Raw genomic sequence first — 23,043 nt, 5'->3', positions numbered from 1 at the left:
TTTGCTTTTCAGAGCAACATAGCTTCATGTTCATTTCATACAATGTTGTCTGAATTCTACAGTAATAAGAACAAGACAATGTTTATTTTCTTTAAAGCCAACCATAATTGAGGATAAAGCAGACTGGCATTTTGTACTCTGTGTCTGAAAAAATAAAATCCAAAGATATGGTGTGCATATCCCCACATTTCCCACAATATTTTGTAATGGGACCTCAAAGGGCATCTATCATAGGGCATTCGGTAAAAACATTTGTCATGAATAGGCCCCCACTGTATGTGGTGCTATGTACAGTGGGAGCCCACAACCAGTGCGACCCCCTAAGGTGGTCACACACAAGTGCATACATTAGCAAGTGTCTGGGCTTGCAAAATATTCACGTAAACCAATTCCATGTCATATACAGGTACATACTGAGTTATGCACACGTTAAACAAATTTAACCTGACTGATGTCCTTTAAAAGCAGCCATAAAAGCTTTTTGGGTAATTATATACCAGTTTAGCACACAACTTATGACTTTTGGCCTATTCATAGTTGGAAGACCTTGTGCACCTCAACTGTCCAATAGGGGCAAAGATTCTTAACTAGATTGAGATCATGGCTTTGACTGGGACAATACAGGACATAACACTTCACTTTGGCCCTAGGTTTGGGATCATTTGACTGCTGAAACACAAACTGGTTCTTTTGTAATATTTTTTATGTATTCTACACCATCTATCCTTCTTCTCGGATTACATACAATGCTACTGCATGCTGATGAAAAGCAGTCACCTACATCACCAACACCATACCTGAAGTATGAGAAGTGTTTAATGTCCAAACACATCTCTTCAAACTTTGTCTCCTGACCACAAACACTGTTCCCACAAAGTATCTGGCACCATAGCATTAGTCCCCAACCTAAAGGCAGAAGTATTAAAGTTTGCTTTGCTGGAATATGCAAGTTTTATCACTCTAACATCACTCAAAAACAAACTCTCTCTCTCATAGGTAGAGAATTTTCAGTGTATGTTATAACTGCATATAGAGCATTTCAAATTTATGAGGCTAATTAGAATTATAGAAGTGAAACAAGTTTTTGGCAAGGGCACAATGATTTCTCATAATCTTTTAACACTCTTTTAACTCCAACTAATTAATAAACAAAAGCTGCAATTGTATATCTTCGCATCTTAATTCCGATTGGTTTTAACAATAAAAATTAAGTTAAATAAAATGAATGAATTCCCAGGTACTGTTAATTATTTGCCTAATACGCTTCTATCGTAAGGATAAAACTTGTGTGTTAAGGTGGCCATACACCAGCAGATCCGCTCGCTTGGCGATGTCGCCAAGCGAGCGGATCTTCCCCCGATATCCCCACCTACGGGTGGGCGATATCGGGGACCATTTAGGTAAAAAAAATAATAATCCGATCGTTTGGCCCTGGGGCCAGACGATCGGATTATGTGGGCGGCAATGGGGCAGTCGGATCGGGGACCGCATCAACGAGCCGATGCGGTCCCCGATCCGACCAGATTTTCTAACCTGGCCGATCGAGATCTGGCCAATTTCAGGCCAGATATCGGTCGGCCAGGCCGATCTGCTCTCCCCATACACGGGCCGATTAGCTGCCGAATCGGTCCAAGGGACCGATATCGGCAGCTATAGTCGGCCCGTGTATGGCCACCTTTAGGAGTTATTGTGGCCAAAGTCTTTGTAGTTACTCTATAATGCAGACGGGGTCATCATTAAGGAAAATAAAACAAATGATTATCTCTGTAAGTTAAATAGGTGTAAAAACACTAGGAAGGCAGATCTAGATTTTAGCAGAATGACAATGATCAAATGCTATAAATATTGAAAGACTTTGAGCCCTGACTGACAGAATGAAAGATGTTTACCGAAGATTGTTTTGGAATACCAAATGAGGCTGAAACACTGCCAAAGCCAGATGTTTCAGCTAAAGTGCTAAAAAATTGCTCGTTCCCTGAGCAGTGGAGCACACACAAATTAAAGGTTGAGAAAAAGTTTAGAAGTTACAATTTTAAAATTAAAGGGAAACCATACAACAGAATAAAACAGCCCATATGTAAAACACTGTTTTATATAAATAAATATTTACCAAGAAAAATGCCATCCCACCGGTGAGAATGTAAGTTGCCGGTGGGATGGCATACGCGGCGACCTACATTCAAGGCAACTTCCGCGAATTCAAGGAAATCGCGGCGCTGATATGGCATATGCCATCCCACCAGTCAGGGAGATTAGACACCCGCGACACGGGAGATTTGCCGCAGGTGACTAATCTTCCCGTGTGCCACAGCCCTAAAGGTTACTTAATTTTTCCAAAATTGCCTTGTGAGGAAATTTCGTGTGACTTTGGAAAAACAAAGAGACTGTGGTCTCCACAACAGCTGGTGGGAAAGAATTTGAAGGAGATAGTCACCCATTGTAGAGGAGATTTAAAATAGGCAACTAATCTCCTTGTGTGTCATCAGCCTTAAGATGGCCATAAACCACACACTACCTAATATGGGCAATAGTGAAGTAATCTGGCCGTTTGGCCCTTGGGTCAAATGATCGAATTACAGTACCCGGAATAGCACCCGTCGGAGTGAGGATCGCATCAATGAGCTGAAGCGATCCCCGATCCAATAGGGAAATTAAACTTGCCTGATTGATATCTGCCTAATTTTAGGCCAGATGTCAGTTGGGTAGGTCCATCGGGGGTGGCCAGATAAGCTGCCTAATCAGTCTGAAGGACCAGAATTGGCTGCTTAAATCTGCTTGTTTATGGCCCCCTTTAGGGTGAAGACAAATGGGGCGATTAGTGACTGCGACTTTTTAAAAAAGTTGCGTTGACTAATCAGCATGTTACAAAAGGCGCATGATTGGTCTCAGCAACTCATATTAACCTATGTTAGCCAAATCACCATGATTAGCCACCACGACAGAGATTTTTAAAGACTGCCCCGTGTTTCTTCACCCCTACTGTTAGAAGTTGCATTTACCTATCAGGTGATCAGTGAGTAACACTTGGAACATTAAAGACAATTGCTCCAGCTAAAAGGGCAATATTAACTAATAAGTAACCAACCAGGTAAGATTCTATGCTTTTTCTCTGTTTATGATATATATTATCCGTTTGTTAACTATTGGTAAGGTAAAAAGGGACATTTTGATGGCTCCACTGCTTTCAGAAAGACAAAATGCCTTTCTCTGCCCACATCCAACAAGCCTAGTATTTGCTATAGGCAGCATGTTTACATATCATATGAACGGGGAATGGCTGCAAAGTGCACAGTGTGCCATTAGCTGAACAATTTATATCTTGTTCAACATAACATGAATCTTGGGAAAAAATGCTAGGATTAAGCTAAATCTGAGATTCAGTACAAGCCTAGTACGTGTGTGTTCTTCTTCACAGATGACACACAGGGTGCCAAAAAGATTGCTTGCCTTTTGAAAAAGCGCAGGATAATAATTGTTCATTAGCCCCAAATAGTTAGGAATTAAGCACAACTATCAAAATGAGTTCATCTCTTGAAAAACTTATTTTTTTGTTCCCATGCAAATAATCACATTGCTGGTTAATCTACAGTGCTGTTTACACAAGAAGCACTTCTGTGACCACTGAATCATATGGCCTTAGCTACAATTACTCCCAGAGTAAACATGATGTATTGATGCAGTAGTGACAAGCAAGTGAGCAACATGAGAATGATCTGATAATAAAAGTACTATCTTTACTAACTCCCACATAAGCCTTCTTTAAAATTACCAGTAGCTTGCAAGGGGAGTATATTGTGTAATCACAGCACACTGTGTGCATTTCATTTTAGACAGTCTTTGCTTATCTACACTAGTAATTTTCTCTTCTTGCTTGATTGCATGACACCCAGTGCACAAGTAAATGCTTATCTACATAAAAAGAAATCCCATTTTATTTCGGTAGGACTTGAAATGTAATGGAAAACTAAAAAACAAAAAAAAAACACCAGCACAAGTATGTCAGTACCACGTAATCATCAATGACAGATAATCCAATATTTTTAAAGGGAAAGTCAACCCAAAAACAAAATTTTGCCTAAAAAATAGGTAACATTATTCTAAGAAACTTGCAATATTGTAATAATGTATTAAAAGCAGTGTTTGTCTGTCCCTTTCTAGTTTCTGCCCTGGTGGCTCTTACTTTTGAAACAATGTAACACAAGCCAGCAGATTGCCTTCTTTGTTGAAGGAGACAGAATTTCGAAACACCGTTTAATAAAATCATAACTAGCAGTTAAGGAATTGCTGCTTTCAAAATGAAATACATGTACAAATAACTTTTAAAGCACTGAAAGAGGTATGTTACTTTATTAGGCAAAAAAGTATTTTAGGGCTGGCATGCCCTTCAGAGATTGCATCCCTTTAAGAAGGTGTGAACATCACAAGCAGAAAATTTGCAGCAAAGTCTAAATGTTAACATATGACTGTACATTTAGTTCTATGTCACGTGTGGATTTTTAACACTAAAACACCTGTGGAGAATATGTTTTTATGTACATGTATCTGCCAGGTGCATTTCTATATCCCCACAACACATTCTACACAACAGAAACATCCTTGCACAAATCCACATTTCCCACAAATCAACACATTCCACATTTTAATCAATGGGAAATGCTCTGTCTATTGGAGATGCAGACGGTGTCCACTCACTTTAGCATTACTGAGAAATTCCTGCTGCATAAGTGGACTGCCAGAGAATTAAAAAAAACAAAAAAACACAAAACACATTTTTGATGATAGGGAAGAAATGGAAGATACATTTCCACTATAGTAAGTGATGCGAAGGAAGATGTTCTGTTCTATCAGATCCCCACTACTAACACACTCTTAAAGGGGTATATTTATTATAGTGTGTAAGCCAACATGGCCTGTGAAGTTGCCTATAGCAACCTATCAGCAACTAAAATTGTCACCTAGCTAGAAAACAAAAGTAAAGATCAGACGGGTTGCTATGGGCAACATCACCAGTGATGTTGGCTTACACACTACAATAAATATGCCCCTTAGTGTAACGTCCCACCAGGGTGGATTGTCAGCCTACAGATAATGGTTCTGGGTGCAGGCACAGCAAAAAGAAGTTTTAAGCGGATTTTCAGCCTGTGCTTTTCCGAAGGTTGACAATCTACCCTGTGTGGCCTTGCCCTAAACTAGAGACCTGCAGCTACTACCTTAAGGGCAGTGACAGATGGGGAGATTAGTCGCCCCACAACAAATCTTTGTTGCCGTGGGTGACTAACCCCCACAATGCCATCCCACTGGCAAGTATGTATTCACTTTTTGTTCAGCAGCTCTCCAGTTTGGAATATCAGCAGTTATCTGGTTGCTAGGATTCAAATTTCTTCTTCTTAAAAGAATTTCTGGCTTCCGCTGTTTGTGAAATAATCTCAGCCTCATTTAAGGCACACTGGAAGTAAACCCTGTTACCAAAGCAAAGCCCTACTGCACTGTGAAGGGCCCCAGAGGAACCCCTTATTTGTGGAAAAGAAAATGAAATTGCTAGGAAGGCGTACAAATTTTTTTGTTAAGCCAGAAAATGGTGCCAAACCATCATGTATAGCGAGACTTGAAACACCTTAGCATTCTGTGTGGAAAAAAACAAACTTTTTTTGAGTGCCAGTGTGCATGTGCAACAGGTTTTGATAGACTATATTTAGACCTAACCTAATATAAACAAAAACATTTAGTTAATCCTTACTAATGTGGTCCTTGTTGCTTATGGTCCCTTGGGGTGATGTTTTCCCACATGTTTGCAGCATGCTAGAACACTGTTCAGCAAGAACAAGACTCAGCAAGATTGCTAATCTGAGCACTTTCCCCATGCCCAGTGACCTCCCCAGCAGGACAATCGGGACATCATCACTCAGCAATGTTCCTTCAGGCTGGTACAGCTGTTTTGCAATCCAGCATTCAGCCTATTTGTTAAAATGGTTGGAAAGAAATAGATATCCCTCATTTATATGAGTACTGGATTTTAAAGGGGACATTCACCTTTATATTAAATCTAATATGTAACACCTACTGTAAGCAACATTTCACCTGGCATTTATTATAAAATTCGTACTGTTTCTGAACTAATAGCATTCCTAGTCTATTTCCTGCTTGCAACTAAAAATATCTAGTTGTTGAGCTCATTGACTAGCAACCAAACAAAAAACAGACCAGACTTTAATGTTATATGGAGTTGAAGGTGTGATGTGGTTCTTGTTCTGACCATGTACATTAGCAGCAATTTTGATCTGATCTTTGGCCTGTGGCCCAAATTACTATCATCAAGGCGGGCATATTGGTAAAAGATCCTCTCACCAAACAAGAAAAAATGTACATGTATGGCCACCCCTCTCTGCTATCGCATTCATTTACTCTGCTATTGCTTCATTTACAAGGTCACGCAAAGTGGCCTGCTGGAGGAAACTTTGCTCAGCCTCAGAATACTGAAGCAATGCAAAGGGTTTTCCACCGGCGTCTCCTATTGTTGCCGATGGAACCTCATTTCAGAGCGGTTAGTCGCCCACAATAGCAGAGATCTATCTCGTGTGACCGAACCACTCCAAGGATTCTTATCCTTAAGCAAATTTAACAGCGATTGCAAAAATAACCATATTTGCAATCAGTTACATTTTTGCACTTGTTTTAGTCTTTAAGAATAATAGCACAAGATATTTTGACTGCTACAGTAATCAGGTGTAAAACCTGCCTGTCACTGCGTCTCATAGTAATCTCTGGGAAAACCAGTGTCCAAAGCACCATGATGAAGTGACAGGTGGACCTTCGCTAGAAATCCTCATTTCAGCATGTTCGTATACCAGCAACTTTTATGTTCACAGATGCAGTTCCTCTCAGTGTTTTCTCTAACGGCCTTGTGTGACTTTAGCCTTAAAGATTCTTAGCCCATTCTAGCACAAAACAGAAATGGGCCAAACTGGGAAAAAAATCATTTCCGCATAGCAGTAATCTTGTATTCTATTTTCTCCAAATATAGACTAAACCATATATGCAGCATAAGGCTTCTCATTAAAATCATCACTTACCCCACAGTATCGATATAGCGATTTAAGAGAAAAAAACACAAAAAAACAAACTCTTACCTTTTACTTATAATGAGTCAATATTGGCACTTTCTGTCCTCTGTCCCCTTCCTCCTACAAAATAAGACATGAAAAGCATTAGCATCACCGATATATGCAGCCTGCCACACCAAAATACACCTAAATGCTTGTTACTGAACAGTAGTTTATCCCCAATTTATGATCAATGTTATCCATACTCTCAGTATGAAAAACAATTTGTTGTAAAAATAATAGTCTTTCATACAGAAAAAAGCCCACATTACAAACAGAATTTAAAAAATGTTTAAAATAGACAACGTTTTGCCTTAAAATGTTATTTTAACTGGTTTTATGAGAATCCAGGGAGCAGTAATTACACGTTACTCGAGATGATATTGGTAATAATTCCTCATTCTGTTCAAACAAACGAATGTAAAAGCACATCTGTCTGCTGTCATACATATTCATTAGGGATGATGGCAGCTACTGAGCTGCACTAAAAATGCCTGGGGCTAAAAATGGCCATTAAATATGGGAATAAACCTTTGTTTAGGGCTTACATATGTTTCATTAATATAAAGAATGGCTTTTTTAAACACATTTTATAAAGCATTAATTGCATCCCTTTCCATTCTGGAACACTGAGCTCATGGAAAGCCAGAAGCAGGGCACTTGAGTCCTCAACAGTTAACATGACACATTTCCATAATTTGCATTCCCAATACAAGATAAAATTGAACAAAGAACTTTAAGTTCCTTTTCTGCTTATACGTTGTTACTTTATTTCCAGTTCATGTATTTCTTTTCTTTACAGTCCCAATCAACATTAAAATTAAATTTTACACGATATGTACAGTAAATATAAAAAGTCTACACACCCCTGATAAAATGTCAGGTTCCTGTGCTGTACAAAAATGAGACAAAGATAAATCATTTCAGAACAGTTTCCACCTTTAATGTGACCTATAAACTGTACCACTCAATTGAAAAACAAACTGAAATCTTTTAGGTGGAGGGAAGAAAACCAAAAAAACTAAAACAATGTGGTTGCATAAGTGTGCACACCCTTAAACTAATACTTTGTTAAAGCACCTTTTGATTTTATTACAGCACTCACTTTTGGATATGAATCTATCAGCATGGCACGTTTTGACTTTGCAAGATTTGCCCACTCTACTTTGCAGAAACACTACAAAATCTGTCAGATTGCAAGGGCATCTCCTGTGCACAGCCCTCTTCAGATCAACCCAGGTTTTCAATCGGATTCAGGTCTGGGCTCTGGCTGGGCCATTCCAAAACTTTTATCTTCTTCCGGTGAAGCCATTCCTTTGTTGATTTGGATGTATGCTTTGGGTCGTTGTCATGCTGAACGATGAAATTCCTCCTCGTGTTCAGCTTTCTAGCAGAAGCCTGAAGGTTTTGTGCCAATACTGACTGGTATTTGAGACTGTTCATAATTCCCTCTATCTTAACTAAGGCCCCAGTTCCAGCTGAAGAAAAACAGCCCCAAAGCATGATGCTGCCACCACCATGCTTCACTGTAGTTATGGTGTTCTTTTGGTGATGTGCAGTATTGTTTTTGCGCCAGATCTGTTTTTGCAAAATGTAGCCTGGCTTGGATGTTTTTCTTTGTAAGAAAAGGCTTTCGTCTTGCCACTCTACCCCATAGCCCAGACATATGAAGAATACAGGAGATTGTTGTCACATGTACCACACAGCCAGTACTTACCAGATATTCCTGCAGCTCCTTTAATGTTGCTGTAGGTCTCTTGGTAGCCCCCCTGACCAGTTTTCTTCTCGTCTTTTCATCAATTTTGGAGGGACATCCAGTTCTTGGTAATCTCACTGTTGTGCCATATTTTCTCCACTTGATGATGACTTTCTTCACTGTGTTCCATGGTATATCTAATGCCTTGGAAATTATTTCGTACCCTTCTCCTGACTGATATCTTTTAACAATGAGATCCCTGATGCTTTGGAAGCTCTCCGTAGACCATGGCTTCAGTGGGATGCGACTAAAAAAATGTCAGGAAAGACCAACTAGAGCAGCTGAACTATATTTGGGGTTAATCAGAGGCACTTTAAATGATGGCAGGTGTATGCTGACTCCTATTTACCATGATTTTGAATGTGATAGCTTAATTCTGAACACAGCTACATCCCCAGTTAGAAGAGGGTGTGCACACTTATGCAACCATACTATTTTAGTTCTTTTGGTTTTCTTCCCTCCACCTAAAAGATTTCAGTTTGTTTTTCAATTGAGTGGTACCGTTTACAGGTCACATTAAAGGTGGAAAAAGTTCTGAAATGATTTATCTTTGTCTCATTTTTGTACAGCACAGGAACCTGACATTTTACCAGGGGTGTGTAGACTTTTTATATCCACTGTAAATCTTGTGACAGCTACTGGAATAGAAATATTAACTTCTGTTTTACAGAAGCCACAAATTAATTAGTAAATGCCAGCCTTAGTTGTTGATGAAGATCAAGATAAAGATTTGTGTTCTATTTGTACGGAGCATATTGTAAAATGCCATATTTATGATTCGAACAATATATAGGAACAGATGTATTTGTATAAGTAATCGGCTTGTATTTTTAAGTTCCATTCACATTTCATGCTTATATATGGGTGTATTTCCAGTGTTTTACCTGCCATCCAATCAGCATTCCTGTCATGTTTTACAACTGAGCATTATGTTACTGGAGGTACAGAGTTCTCTATGTAAAATATTGTTTACCAGTAGTGTAACAACAGAGGAACGGGACCCCGCGGGGAATGAGGGCTGCTTTCTCTATTGTTGGCTATAAGTTGCAGCTGGCTGTCAGGTAGGAGAGAGGGCAGGGAGCAGGGCTTTATACATAATGCATGTTGTTGGGAGGGAAGGGTCCAGGTAGGATTTGCTACTCTGCGCCAGACCCCTCAAAAAATTTTTTTTGCATCTGGCCGGCACAGAGTAGTTACAGCACTGGGATTTACAACAACCCTACCTATTATATTGGCCACACACATATTAGCTTGTGATTTGGACAATCAAAAGGACCAAGTTTGCTGTGTAGTTGAAGTTATTGCCTTGAGAGGGAACTTCCGTGATTCCGTTGCGTATGCCATCCCACCAGCGATTTACATTTTCGTTGGTGGGATGGCAATTCGGGGAGATTAGTCGCGTGTGCCAGAGCCCTTAGGGGGCTCTTTTACCAACAATGGAAAATCTTGGTATCTCATGTATCCAATCGTCCCAGCAATGAGAGATCTGCATGAGTGGGTATAAAATAAAAGGTATAGGAAACATTTGCAAGGAACGCAAATTGTTGCCCAAACATTCCCCCAGATAGTGTAAAAAAAAAAAGGAATAAGGGCATCACAGGACTAAGATAATCCCGCTATACATATAAAAGGCATCCGAAAGCCTCTCAGTTGCAAAATCCGACACTGTCCTGTCTCAGTAGTAAATAAACAAAATACCACATCTAAAAGAGTCATGCAAGGTTACCTCGGCTATTGTTCAGAACCACCGCAGTACTGTATTAATAACAGGTCTAAATCTGTGGGGACTGCAAATAAACCTTAATGTTTATTTATGTAATTAAAAGAAATCGGGAGTAATGTACCCATTATAAACTCATCAACACCAGGAAGTCAAAACGTTATGCTTAGGGTGCAATTGGACTAACTTCTCTATGGCAAAGGATGGAGAGGATTTTAAACATTGCATGGGGTTTCCTGACAGAAAAAAAGTATCATATTTATAAAAATGGTACATCTCACTGAGGTGGTGAAGCTTTTTAATTGCTAAATGGTTTCCTAAGCCTTTTCATTTGGCCGGGTCAAATGTTATACACTTGTTCTAACTACTATGCTTTATGATAAGCTTACCCTAATGAGATCATCATAATCCTAAAGGACCCCCACAAATAGTTATTCATAACTAGTATTTGCATGATTCTGGAAGTTTGAAAATTAAATGAAATTCCTCTTTTTTTTTGGTGAAAAGCAGAGTTGCAAAGGATGAATATGCTAGAGGCCCAGAAAGCATGAAGAAGCAGGTGTCTGAGCTTTAGACTTGGCATACGTATGTACTCTAGCACCTTTTACTGAATCCAACACCTACGGGTGGGCGATATCGGGAGAACCCAGGCTAATTCGATCGTTTGGCCCTGGGGCCAAACGATCAAATTATAACGACGGGTATAGGAAACGTCAGTCCGGGGACCGCATCAACGAGCCGATACAGTCCCCGATCCGACTAGATTTTTTAACCTGCACAATCGAGATCTGGCCAATTTCAGGCCAGATATCGGTCGGGCAGGCCCGTCGGTAGTGCCCATACACAGGCCGATTAGCTGCTGAATAGTAGAGTGATTTTATTTGCTATGTAAACAGTGCAATTTAGAAATAAAAAGTATACTATAAAACTCATGACTGTATCCCTTTAAAGGAGATTAACTTATGCATTTTATTGCTAATAGATTAGTCACAATAGTGACAAAAGTTAGAACGCTACATTTATCCTGCAGAATGCTGTACCATCCCTAAGTAAACAGCCCTAGAAGCTCTCTCTGTTTAAAATAGCAGTCATTTTAGCTTGGTCTAACTTCACTTCCAGGCAGCAGTGTTGCAGGAAGGGAACAGCTGTCATCTCAGATTACAGCAGATGGGGGGGAGAGGAGCAAACTGAGCATGCTGGTGCCGTGCCTTGAAGGATTTAGCGGAGAGAAGGAAGTCTGACAAAAGATTGTGTATACAGAATAGAAGGAAAGAAATGTTGGAAAAGAAAGGGGTCAGAGCAGCAGTTCTGTACCTCTCTGACCAAACTTACTTAGTTTTTACTTTTCCTTCTTCTTTAAGAATACCTAGCTAAAATATAAAAAAAAATCTGCATCCAAGCAATTGTATTAAGCATATTATCCTTATTCATATAGCACTCGCATATTCTACACATCTTAAAGATTTTACACCATGTTCATTAGGCTTTACTCCAGTTTATAATCTAAGGCCAATATCACATACATATACTATTTCTAGTTCCATGGTAATATTTTAGACTCACAAAATTCTTCAGTGTGACACTTCCCTAAACTAACTAAACAGATCCTGTCCATTATAGTGCAGAAAAGAAAAGGCTAAATGCTGCTTACTTTCTATCCAGGAAGCCGCACACTGTGTGTAAAAGAGAACAGTTATTTTACTAGGACAGCCCTACTGTATATTGGTTAGTCTTAATAGGTCAGCAAATTTGAAATAAAGATATTTATATTAAATATATGGCTGTAAAGATATAGAAATAAAAGATGATACTAGTTGTAAAGTGCATTTCAGCTGTAATGTTCTAGACACCTCACTCTAATAAATGTAGTAAACCGATAACATGAGGTTTAAACTGCGATTTGTGGGTCACTGTGCCAGTCACAGTACAAGGAGAGAAAAAAGTCCCTAAATTAGGCAAACTATTTAGTTGAACTGAGTGCATGTGATTAACAACAGTTAGCAATGAAGGGAGAAAAATTAGCAGTGAACTTCAACCTAGAGAAAGTTATTGTAAGAGAATAGTAACATATAAACAGCATATTCAGTGGCTTTTCCTCTATCCCAGTTAAGAAAAAAAAAAAAGTGGGAAACTCCAAACACAAACAACTAATTTTGGAAAAACAAGTGAACTGCTGGGATGATTTGTATTTCTCACTGATCAAGTTCTGTTTTGTTAGGGTTAGAACTAGGGATGCACCAAATCCACTTTTTTGGATTCTGCCGAACCCCCGAATCCTTCCTAAAGGTTTCAGTCGAATACCAAACCAAATCTGAATCCTAAGTAGCATATGCTAATTAGGTTTTGGAACGGTTAAATATTGCTGCGGGCTAAAAAAATTTCAACTTCCATGTGTATGTGACAAAAAGTCACGTGATTATTTGGATTCGGTTTAGCCAGGACTGTGAATTCGGCCAAATTGGCCGAATACCCAACTGAATCTATAACACATTTATCTTCTTTATTTATACCCAGGTCCATGTCCTGGAGAAAAAGAAAAGAGTATACAAAAAAAAAAAAAAAAGGGAGTGAAAAGAGAGAACACTATCAAGACAGAACACAAGATTTACTTCAATGAGATTTTCGATTAAAACACTGTAGTCATCTAGCTGTGCTGGGAAAGAAAAGAAAGTTGTGCATGAGAGGACTGGCTCTTAGAGAATACCAGCCTCCACAATGTGAACCAGATGTGTCACAACAAGTTTTGGGTGGAGAATCCTTTTTGCCTACAACCAAATGAGAGACATGACAGTTTTACTGCAAAAGCTTGGAGCGGACTGCAGAAAGGATTTTTATACTTCCCAGTCGCCAATGCTGTTGGCAGCCAACTGGCAAAATACTGCTTATATAAATCAGGCTATTAACCTGTTCATAGAAAGTCTGGACTCTCGTTAAAAACTTAGCTTAATCTAAGTAAGGAACAGCAATACACGTCTGCATACATTCGTAGAGCATTTATCATATATACAAATATGCAATAAAGCAGTAAATAGAGTTTCTGCATTGCCACAAGTTTCACTGCTTTATACTCAATGCCTCAGACAACATCACTCAATTTAGAAATGCTGTGCCCGGTTTGAAACACATACATTTTTTCTTATCAAACTTCTTCTAGGTTAAGAAAAAAACTACAATTCCCTTATCTGCTCCCAGGGGGTTTAACATACAAAAGTATAATCTACCTGCCAACTTGCTGGAAAAAATTGTTAAGAAAGTCAATGCTGTGCCTGTCAATGCAAAGACATGGCGAAGGCCATCAGATTCTCTCCACCTGCAGAAAAAATGCAGGCAGAGAAAAGCAAAGGCTTACCTGACAGCCTAACAGAGAGAATTGTATCAATTCATTTTATTCTCTATATAAAATGTTAAATAGAGAGAAGAGATCAGGTAATGGTACTGCTGTCCTCTAACAGCAACATGTTGCTTACCAACACTTTGGATGCTGCTCCCAATGGCCTAAAAGCAAGCTTATGTTTGAATTTCTGCCTTAGAGGCAAACTTTGGAGGCATAAGAACTTTTTCTAAGCTCCCAACCTGTTTTTTATATTTAAATGTTGCTCACAAATAAAAAAGGTTAGGGACGTCTGCATTAAGGGAAAGTAAGAATGAGGAAGGAATTTCCACAAATGGATATGATGGGGTTGGCACTGGGGATAGAGTCCAGACTTGAGCAGAAAACCTGCTACATTAATGACAAACATATACAAGAAAAACAATTTAAAGTCCATCTACCACTGGTTATTCTAAAGACTACCATTACAAATCAAAGCAACAGTTAAAAACATGTGCTGTTGAAGTTGGTTTTAATTAGTAAGTTTGAAACCTTTGGGACTTAAATTCTCCTCACAGGTATAGTCAAATTACACTGGTGCAGGATGATAAATAGCCATAAAAAAAAACGAAGGTGCCCATTTACTAAAAATTTACAATTTAGCAACTGGGCACAATTTTAACGTTACTGGCTAAGAATTCTGCTACTAGTCTTTTAAAGGGGAAGGAAAGGCTAAGTCACTTGGGGGTGCTAAAATGTTAAGCACCCCCAAGTGACTTGAATCGCTTACCTCGTGCCCCGGGCTGGTGCCCCTGTTAGGAGAAAACCGCACCAGCCCGGGGCACCTGGGGCGATGCGCTTCCTCCTTCCGGCTTCGTTTCCCTGAGACTTCAAGTCCGGCGCATGCGCAGTAGAGTGAAAAAGCCGACTTCGCTGTTAAAGTTCGGCTTTTGACTCTACTGCGCATGCGCGCGCAGCGAAGCAGGAAGTGATTGCTGCTACCCCGGGCTGGTGCTGCTCTCTCCTAACAAGGGCACCAGCCCGGGGTAGAAGGTAAGCGATTCAAGTCACTTGGGGGTGCCTAACATTTTGGTTCCTTCCTAGTGATGTTGTGATGGCAGATTCTGTTAATGCCTTTAAGAGTGGTTAAATTATTTCTTCTTCTGGGGTCTGGAGGGGTTAAACTTAAAGGACTTTGGTCTTCTTTCAACCCAACTTAACTATGTAAATTATGGCGTTGACACACTCAATAACATGCACACGAGGAATTTACCCCATTAATATGACCACCGGTGCATCAGTGTTGTAGTGTTAGCCATGACTTCATGATGCTGATTAAAAAAGGATTAGTCCCCAAAAACATTTATGCGCTGGTTGACTTAAAATTTGCCTTGCCTGCATATTGAGTGTGTGTACTTCCTCAAAATCTCAAAAATGCACACTTCAAATATATAAGGAAATCCATTTGCTGACACCAAAAATAAGGAACCTTTAAAACATTTGCGTAACAGGATGAGTACTGCTTTCTATTACATTTTAGCATATATGAAGGAAGGCTTCTTCAATAGAAACACTGATCAGATATTAACGCCAGTTTTAGTACAGTATTCATACTTAATATAATATACCACTTACTACCAATTCTGTTGTAGCATCCAATTAATGGGAGCCACATTGCCATAGTTGTTTTACCTGTAAAAGTGGAAATGTTTATGCACAACAGTCATCTCATATTTCTGCCCAGGGTTTGGGAGCTATGCCATATTGAAAATTTTGGTTAGTGATGAGTATTGTTTTGAACATTAGGAAATACCACTGGTCTTATTCTACAGATTGTAATGTAAGGATCTGCAATGAAAGCCTCTTTACACTGGTAAATGCACACTGGTCCAGTTTCAGGAACATAGGATGTGGATTATTCTTGATGTTTTTTTTACCCCCACCATAACATGCCCAATAAAAGTGACCCATATGTAATAAATGACACAAAGTTTGCCTAGGTGAAGAAAAACACAGCAACCAATCAGATGTTTCCTTTTAAATATGTAACCTGCTAATTGGTTGCTATAGGTGACTAGACAAGTAGCATGCTCTGCACCCATTATTCCAAAACTCCATCAGAGCCTTATATTAAAAGATGCAACTGCAATAATAATGGCTGTAGGAAACACGGTTTCTTGTTTAAGGTGAGCTAAGCGAAATTAAGTAACCATTATAACAAACAGTTCAGCTTGAGTGGATTTTTAATTAACCCATGTTTTATATATCATGATTGGTTTGAATCTCTGGGCAGGGGTCACAGACTCTGTAAATTGCACATAACTTAGGTAAAATTTACACATATTTTTAATGTCAACAAAAAAAAAAAAAAAAACGTTTTCCTGGGGACTCTGCTCCTAAATTGAATGAGCAGAAAATGTTTCAAAATCTGCTGTCTACAGCAAAATAAATGCAAAAATTTGGTGGCAATGAATAGGTTAAAATTAAGAGCAGCCAAAGCGGAGGTAATAGATCAGGAATGTTGTGCTGATGCTTATACTACAGTGAATGACTAGAGATTTTTTATGAACATATACACATATTGGCAGTCAACATGCTATAGACAGGGTCATGGTCCAGGCTGAGAGTTTGCTCCAGTAACAAAAGTAATACTGTATTTTATCTATGCTACAAACAACAGGGAGTAAGGTTATCAATCAATACATGACCACAGCCCATAGTTAAGAGGGGTGATAGGATCACATACTAATTGCTAAACCATTAATACAGCTTTCCTTTCTAAACTTTGTCATTTACAAGGAAACTGGGTAGCCTTTAGGCTGGTCTAAACAAATGTCTAACATTATAGCCAGAAAGAAACTTCTTTCTTTGCACCTCTCTAACCTGTCAGTTAGCAACTTGAAGGAGGTGGTGCAAGGGATAAAACTGTTAGTTTGCGGAGCACACAGGTCTGTATCAAAACCAAACTACCTAAAAGTAATATCTGACGTGGCCCCCTTTCAAATCACCAACTGACTTAAGGGGGTTATATACTAAAAGGCACAAATTTTGCCCAGGAGCAGTATCCCATAGTAGCAGACAGAATTTACTGGTTGCTATGGGTTACTGCTTCTGGGCAAACTTAGTGCCTTTTATTACATATGAGGGTAAGAGGTTAGAGAGATGCAACGGAGGAGGTTGTGTTGAAGCAAGAAGGGGTGGGAACCTTATTATCACAGGGAGGTAAGTTGGTTGATGAGAACGGGGAAAAAGCAGAAAATTTGAACTCTTATTTTTCATCTGTCTATACATCTGAGGAGCCAGCTAATGAAGGCTTCCCTTTTAATATACCCAGTCCTAGTAATTTAGCTACTGACGCATGGGTCACTCGGGAGGAAATTCAAAAGAGACTTGAACATGTAAAGGTAAACAAATGTGTGTAATCGTGTTGATGGAAGCGCATGGAATTAGAGAAAAACAAAAGCAAAACTAGTGCAATACGTACAAAACTTTCTTTGTGACTAAAACGCTAAAAGATTTTTAGCGTTCTAATTTGGTGCGAAATGTGCAAATATATTAAGTGAATCGGACAATCAAAAGTGCTTATATATCAGCCCAATGCAGTGTATCACACCCACACGATGTGTCCAAAGTAAATGCTCACCAGATTTAATTAAAATAAGAGCATGTAGAGAAGTCAATTCGGCTATTGATTGCAGTGCATCCTTAGTCCTCAGAGTATATGGAATGAAGAGGAATCAAAAATAGTATAAAATCGTTTAATATGTAAAATAAAGCCCCTGCACAATGCAGGCTACTTACAGTGTGAAGCAGTATATCAGACACAACAAAAAGCCCAACGCGTTTCGTTGGGCTTTTTGTTGTGTCTGATATACTGCTTCACACTGTAAGTAGCCTGCATTGTGCAGGGGCTTTATTTTACATATTAAACGATTTTATACTATTTTCGATTCCTCTTCATTCCATATACTCTGAGGACTAAGGATGCACTGCAATCAATAGCCGAATTGACTTCTCTACATGCTCTTATTTTAATTAAATCTGGTGAGCATTTACTTTGGACACATCGTGTGGGTGTGATACACTGCATTGGGCTGATATATAAGCACTTTTGATTGTCCGATTCACTTAATATATTTGCACATTTCGCACCAAATTAGAACGCTAAAAATCTTTTAGCGTTTTAGTCACAAAGAAAGTTTTGCACGTATTGCACTAGTTTTGCTTTTGTTTTTCTCTAATTCCATGCGCTTCCATCAACACGATTACACACATCTGAGACCCATCTAAAAAGGGAGGGTTGTTCTTATGAGGAGGCAGCACACGATCACACAGTTTCTACTATACTGAAGATTTGGTTTCAAAGAACTCCACCAAGAAGCGCTGAGTATTTGGGGGACCACCCTATTAACTGTTACACTAAAGGTAAACAAAGGTCCAGGACCGGATGGGATTCATCCCAGGGTATAAAATGAGCTGAGCGCTGTGATTGCCAAGCCTCTTCGCATAATTTTTCAGGATTCGTTGTGGTTTGGCATGGTGCCGAGAGACTGGCGAATTGCTAATGTGGTGCAGTTATTTAAAAAGGGATCCCGTTCTCAGCCTGAAAACTATAGGTCAATTAGTCTGATGTCAGTAGTAGGAAAGATTTTGGAAGGGTAATAAGGGATAGGGTACTTGAATACATTGCTGGAATGGCAGTTGATGTCATCTACTTGGACTTTGCTAAAGCATTTGATACTGTACCTCACAGAAGGTTAATGATCAAATTGAGGAATATTGGCCTAGAACATAATATTTGTAATTGGATAGAGAACTGGCTGAAGGATAGATTACAAAGAGTGGTGGTAAATGGAACATTTTCTAATTGGACCAGTGTGGTTAGTGGAGTACCGCAGGGGTCAGTCCTTGGTCCTTTGCTTTTTAACTTGTTTATTAATGACCTGGAGGTGGGCATAGAGAGTACTGTATCTATTTTTGCTGATGACACTAAATTGTGCAAAACTATAAGTTCCATGCAGGATGCTGCCACTTTGCAGAGCGATTTGCCAAAATTGGAAAACTGGGCAGCAAACTGGAAAATGAGGTTTAATGTGGACAAGTGCAAAGTTATGCACTTTGGTAGAAGTAATATAAACGCAATCTACTATCTCCCGAATGGTAGTGTGTTGGGGGTATCCTTAACAGAGAAGGATCTAGGGGTTTTTGTAGATAACAAGTTGTCTTATTCCAGGCACTGTCATTCAGTGGCTACTAAAGCAAACAAAGTGCTGTCTTGTATAAAAAAGGGCATTGACTCAAGGGATGAGAACATAATTTTGCCTCTTTATAGGTCCCTGGTAAGGCCTCACCTTGAGTATGCGGTGCAGTTTGGGCTCCAGTCCTTAAGAAGGATATTAATGAGCTGGAGAGACTGCAGAGATGTGCAACTAAACTGGTAAAGGGGATGGAAGATTTAAGCTATGAGGTTAGACTGTCGAGGTTGGGGTTGTTTTCTCTGGAAATGAGGCGCTTGCGAGGGGACATGATTACTCTGTACATGTACATTAGATTGGAATATAGGCAGATAGGGGATGTTCCTTTTTTCCCCATAAACAGGATCAACGCACCAGAGGTCACCCCTTTAAGATTAGAGCAGTAATCCCCAACCAGTGGCTCGTGAGCAACATGTTGCTCCCCAACCCCTTGGATGTTGCTCTCAGTGCCCCCAAACAAGTTATTTTTTGAATTCCTGACTTAGTGTCAAGTTTGGTTATATAAAAACAAGATTTACTACCAAACAAAGCCCCCTGTAAGCTGATAGTGTGCATAGAGGCTCCCTAATAGCCAATCTTAGCGCTTATTTTGGCATTATTTATTTTTATATTTGACTGCGGCTCATGAGTAAGAAAGGTTGGGGATCCCTGGATTAGAGGAACGGAGCTTCCATTTGAAGCAACGTAGGTGGTTTTTCACAGTGAGGGTAGTGAGGTTGTGGAATGCCCTTCCTAGAGATGTGGTAATGGCAGATTCTGTTAATGCCTTTAAGAGGGGCCTGGATAAGTTTTTGAACAAGCAGAATATCCAAGGATATTGTGATACTAATATCTACAGTTAGTATTAGTGGTTGTATGTGAGTGTATAGATTGGTAAGTATAGTTTTGTGTGTGCTGGGTTTACTTGGATGGGTTGAACTTGATGGACTCTGGTCTTTTTTTCAACCCTATGTAACTATGTAAAAGTATCTTTTTTGTGCCTGTCAAACTATTATTAATTAAAAAAATAGACACTTGCTTTGAGATCATTGGGAGCAACAGTCAAGAAATCGTTGCAACAAGTTGCTCAAACCACTTGTTGGGGATCACTGTGTTAAAGTATTGTATTAATGTACAGTGCTGTGTACACAAGCCACCCTTTAAAGATATACATACAGACATGCAATGGGTGACCACACATCACTGCACATGCCAAGCTTTTGCAACACTTTAATAAACAATTGCAAGTATTAGCACATAGATATGCAGTAAAAGTGTGTCTGTATGGATAATTTTTCTGCATTTCCCAATGTCACTATTGTGTGTGTGTTTACAGGGCATTCAAGAAGCATTCAAAATACATCTGACACACATAACTCTGGCTTGTAGGGTAATGCAGATGAGATTTGTTACCTGTGATAAATCTTCACTACCCAAGGGTGCCAAATCTGAAAATCCCACAGAATTGGTATCAATTCAAATTGCCAGTGGAAATTCCAAAGAAGGCAGTTTCAGACAGTTACACAATTTATATGTTTTACCGCCGACAATTTACACTGGCACCCCTAAAGGGGTGTTAATCCCCTTAAAAGCTGTGCGCTGTGTATATTACTACCAATGTAAATCTCCCCGTGTGCCATGACAATTAAAGCCACCCCAGGCCCACTCTGCTCACAACTAGTTAATTTTCAAAGTGCGCAGTTTTGCATAGCAGGGTTGGCAGACGCCAGCTTTTACCGCTTTGGATTCTTTTCAATAAAGCTTTCCAGTAGGAGCATGTGCAGTTGAAACTGATCCAGACCAGGCTTCAACTACACATACTCCATGTCAGCAATCAGTTATATCAAAATCACACATTTAAAAATGTACCTCCTGTACAACACTTGCAATTACTATTCTTAATTTGTGCCCTTGCCAAGGCATGCAATGTGCTTGCTTCAGCTAATGTTGCTCATGGTAAAGTGATGGCAACAAAACATCCAAAGCATTCTGCCACTGCTGATCACTGAAATCACTGTGGATAAAACAATCAAACTGCATAATTAAAAAAATACAGGCCAATGTATGCTTGTGTGGATTACATGATTTATTTACCCCACACTGACCATTTCAATGGTCAGCAGTGGAAGACAAGGCAACAAAACCACTCAGTTATTAACCTTAAAGGGGACCTGTCACCCCAAGACATAACTCCAAATTATTTTCTATATTGTTAGTTAAGCAAAATAGACGTTACTTATGCTATATAAATAATATAAATCGTGTTTCCTTCCATCTTGAAATTACTCAAACCAAGCAGGCAGGCACCATTTTGTGGACACTGTTATGAAGGCAAGCTTTGTATAATGCCAAAACATGTTAATGTGCCAGAATGAAGGACCAGATGCCCATGCCCTTGCACTGGCTACCCAATTAGATGATGAGGAGGGAGGGGGAAAGTGAGATGTGCAGTGACATCTAAGAAGTTCTGAATTGAAAGTTAAAGTAACTCTCTGCCCCACCTCTATGCCTAAGGCATAGAGGCGGGGCAAGCAATATATGATTGACAGCTGGGATTTTTAAATGCCTTTAAAATGGGTTTGGATGTGTTAATATAAAAATGAATTTGAGTTTCATGTTTAATTTGAAAATTACTTTTATTATACAGCTTTTTATGTCTGGGTGACAGGTCCACTTTAAGCAAGCTACATCTGACACCTACCAATAAATGGTAACATTTAACAAACCTTTAACAAAAATGTGAATAGTTTGTATTCATGAGGGGAAACATAGTAACAGTGTTTTGTTGGGTTTTTTTTTTCTTAGATATGGTGCTAAACTAGTGTTTTTACATGGTGTAATTTACATGCTGTTAAAGAAAACATAGCTGATTAAAATTCAGTCCATATTTCCTCAGCCTCAACGATTTAATTGCCTTTGTTACAAATTATAAACAGTGTGGGGTTCTAATAGGATGTGTTGAAATCCAGTCTAGCGCCTTTTTTTTATTTCACTGAATGTATAGGGTCGTTCCTCAAGGAAACCATTCTGAGAAAGGAAAAATTAACATTCCAGGTATTCTGTTTTGAAAAAATGAAATAGCAGCAGATCTGAATAGGACACCAACTGCATACATAAAGGTATTCCAGTTCCCACATAGGGAGATAAAAGTGACCATTGTAAGCATGTATGTGGCAAGAATTTAACAGGGAAATTAGACTGTAAGCTTCACTAAGGCAATGGCTGATGTAAAAGGTAAACACTCTTTGTAAAACACTGCATTATATTTTATAAAGTTTTTTTTAATTTTTTTATAAAGCATAAGAATAATAAGCATTCTAACTACTAAATGAGTGCATTAGTTTAGAGGAAAATACATTTTTTCGGCATTATCCAGTAGCACTTTAGAAGGTGGCCCTCCGGCTGTGTCAGAATAACTACCTCTAGGCAAGGGTGCTGGTAGTTTAAGTTGGCAGCTGAGGGAGCGGATCTGTGCTATTTGATAAAGACAAGAACCCATTTGGCACAGAGCTAAACTGCTTCTATTCACTGGTCAGTTGTTCTGTGACAGACTCACTTAGTTACAATGAGGAGGGTGGCTCTACAGATGTGTGCATGTGTGGGCTCTTTAGACTAATTCGGCAGCTTATCTGTCCATGTATGGGCACCCCCCAACAGGCCTACCGACTAAGATCTGGCCTAATATTGACCAGATCTCGATAGGGCAGTTTTCCATTTGCCTAGGAGGTTCCATGCAACCAGTTTGCAGCCTTGTTCCTTTATATGGTCACAATACTCTTCTTAGACTTGTAAAGTCCTTATACTTTATTCAGGCTACATTATTCCTTACATTGTATATATGTTACACACATACATGCACACCAGTTTCTAGGTATAACCAACAATAAGCAACTAGGGCAGAAATTTGTTAGTGTCCTTTACGA

At 39.2% G+C, this 23,043-nt stretch overlaps 1 protein-coding gene across 2 annotated transcripts in view; it reads right to left on the bottom strand.

Moving 5' to 3' along the window:
- The window catches only part of plxnb2 (plexin B2), a 110,922-nt gene that overhangs the window by 59,575 nt on the left and 28,304 nt on the right, over positions 1–23,043 (bottom strand). For both annotated transcript variants that reach the window (NM_001017322.3, XM_012959119.3), the window contains 1 exon segment: positions 7,128–7,181. The gene's annotated coding sequence lies outside the window, so the exon portion shown is untranslated.

The sequence above is a fragment of the Xenopus tropicalis genome, chromosome 3, assembly GCF_000004195.4.
Source record: "Xenopus tropicalis strain Nigerian chromosome 3, UCB_Xtro_10.0, whole genome shotgun sequence".
NCBI lineage: Eukaryota > Metazoa > Chordata > Amphibia > Anura > Pipidae > Xenopus > Xenopus tropicalis.
Note: the sequence above shows the minus strand (reverse complement) of the source record. Positions and strands in the feature narration are given on the sequence as shown.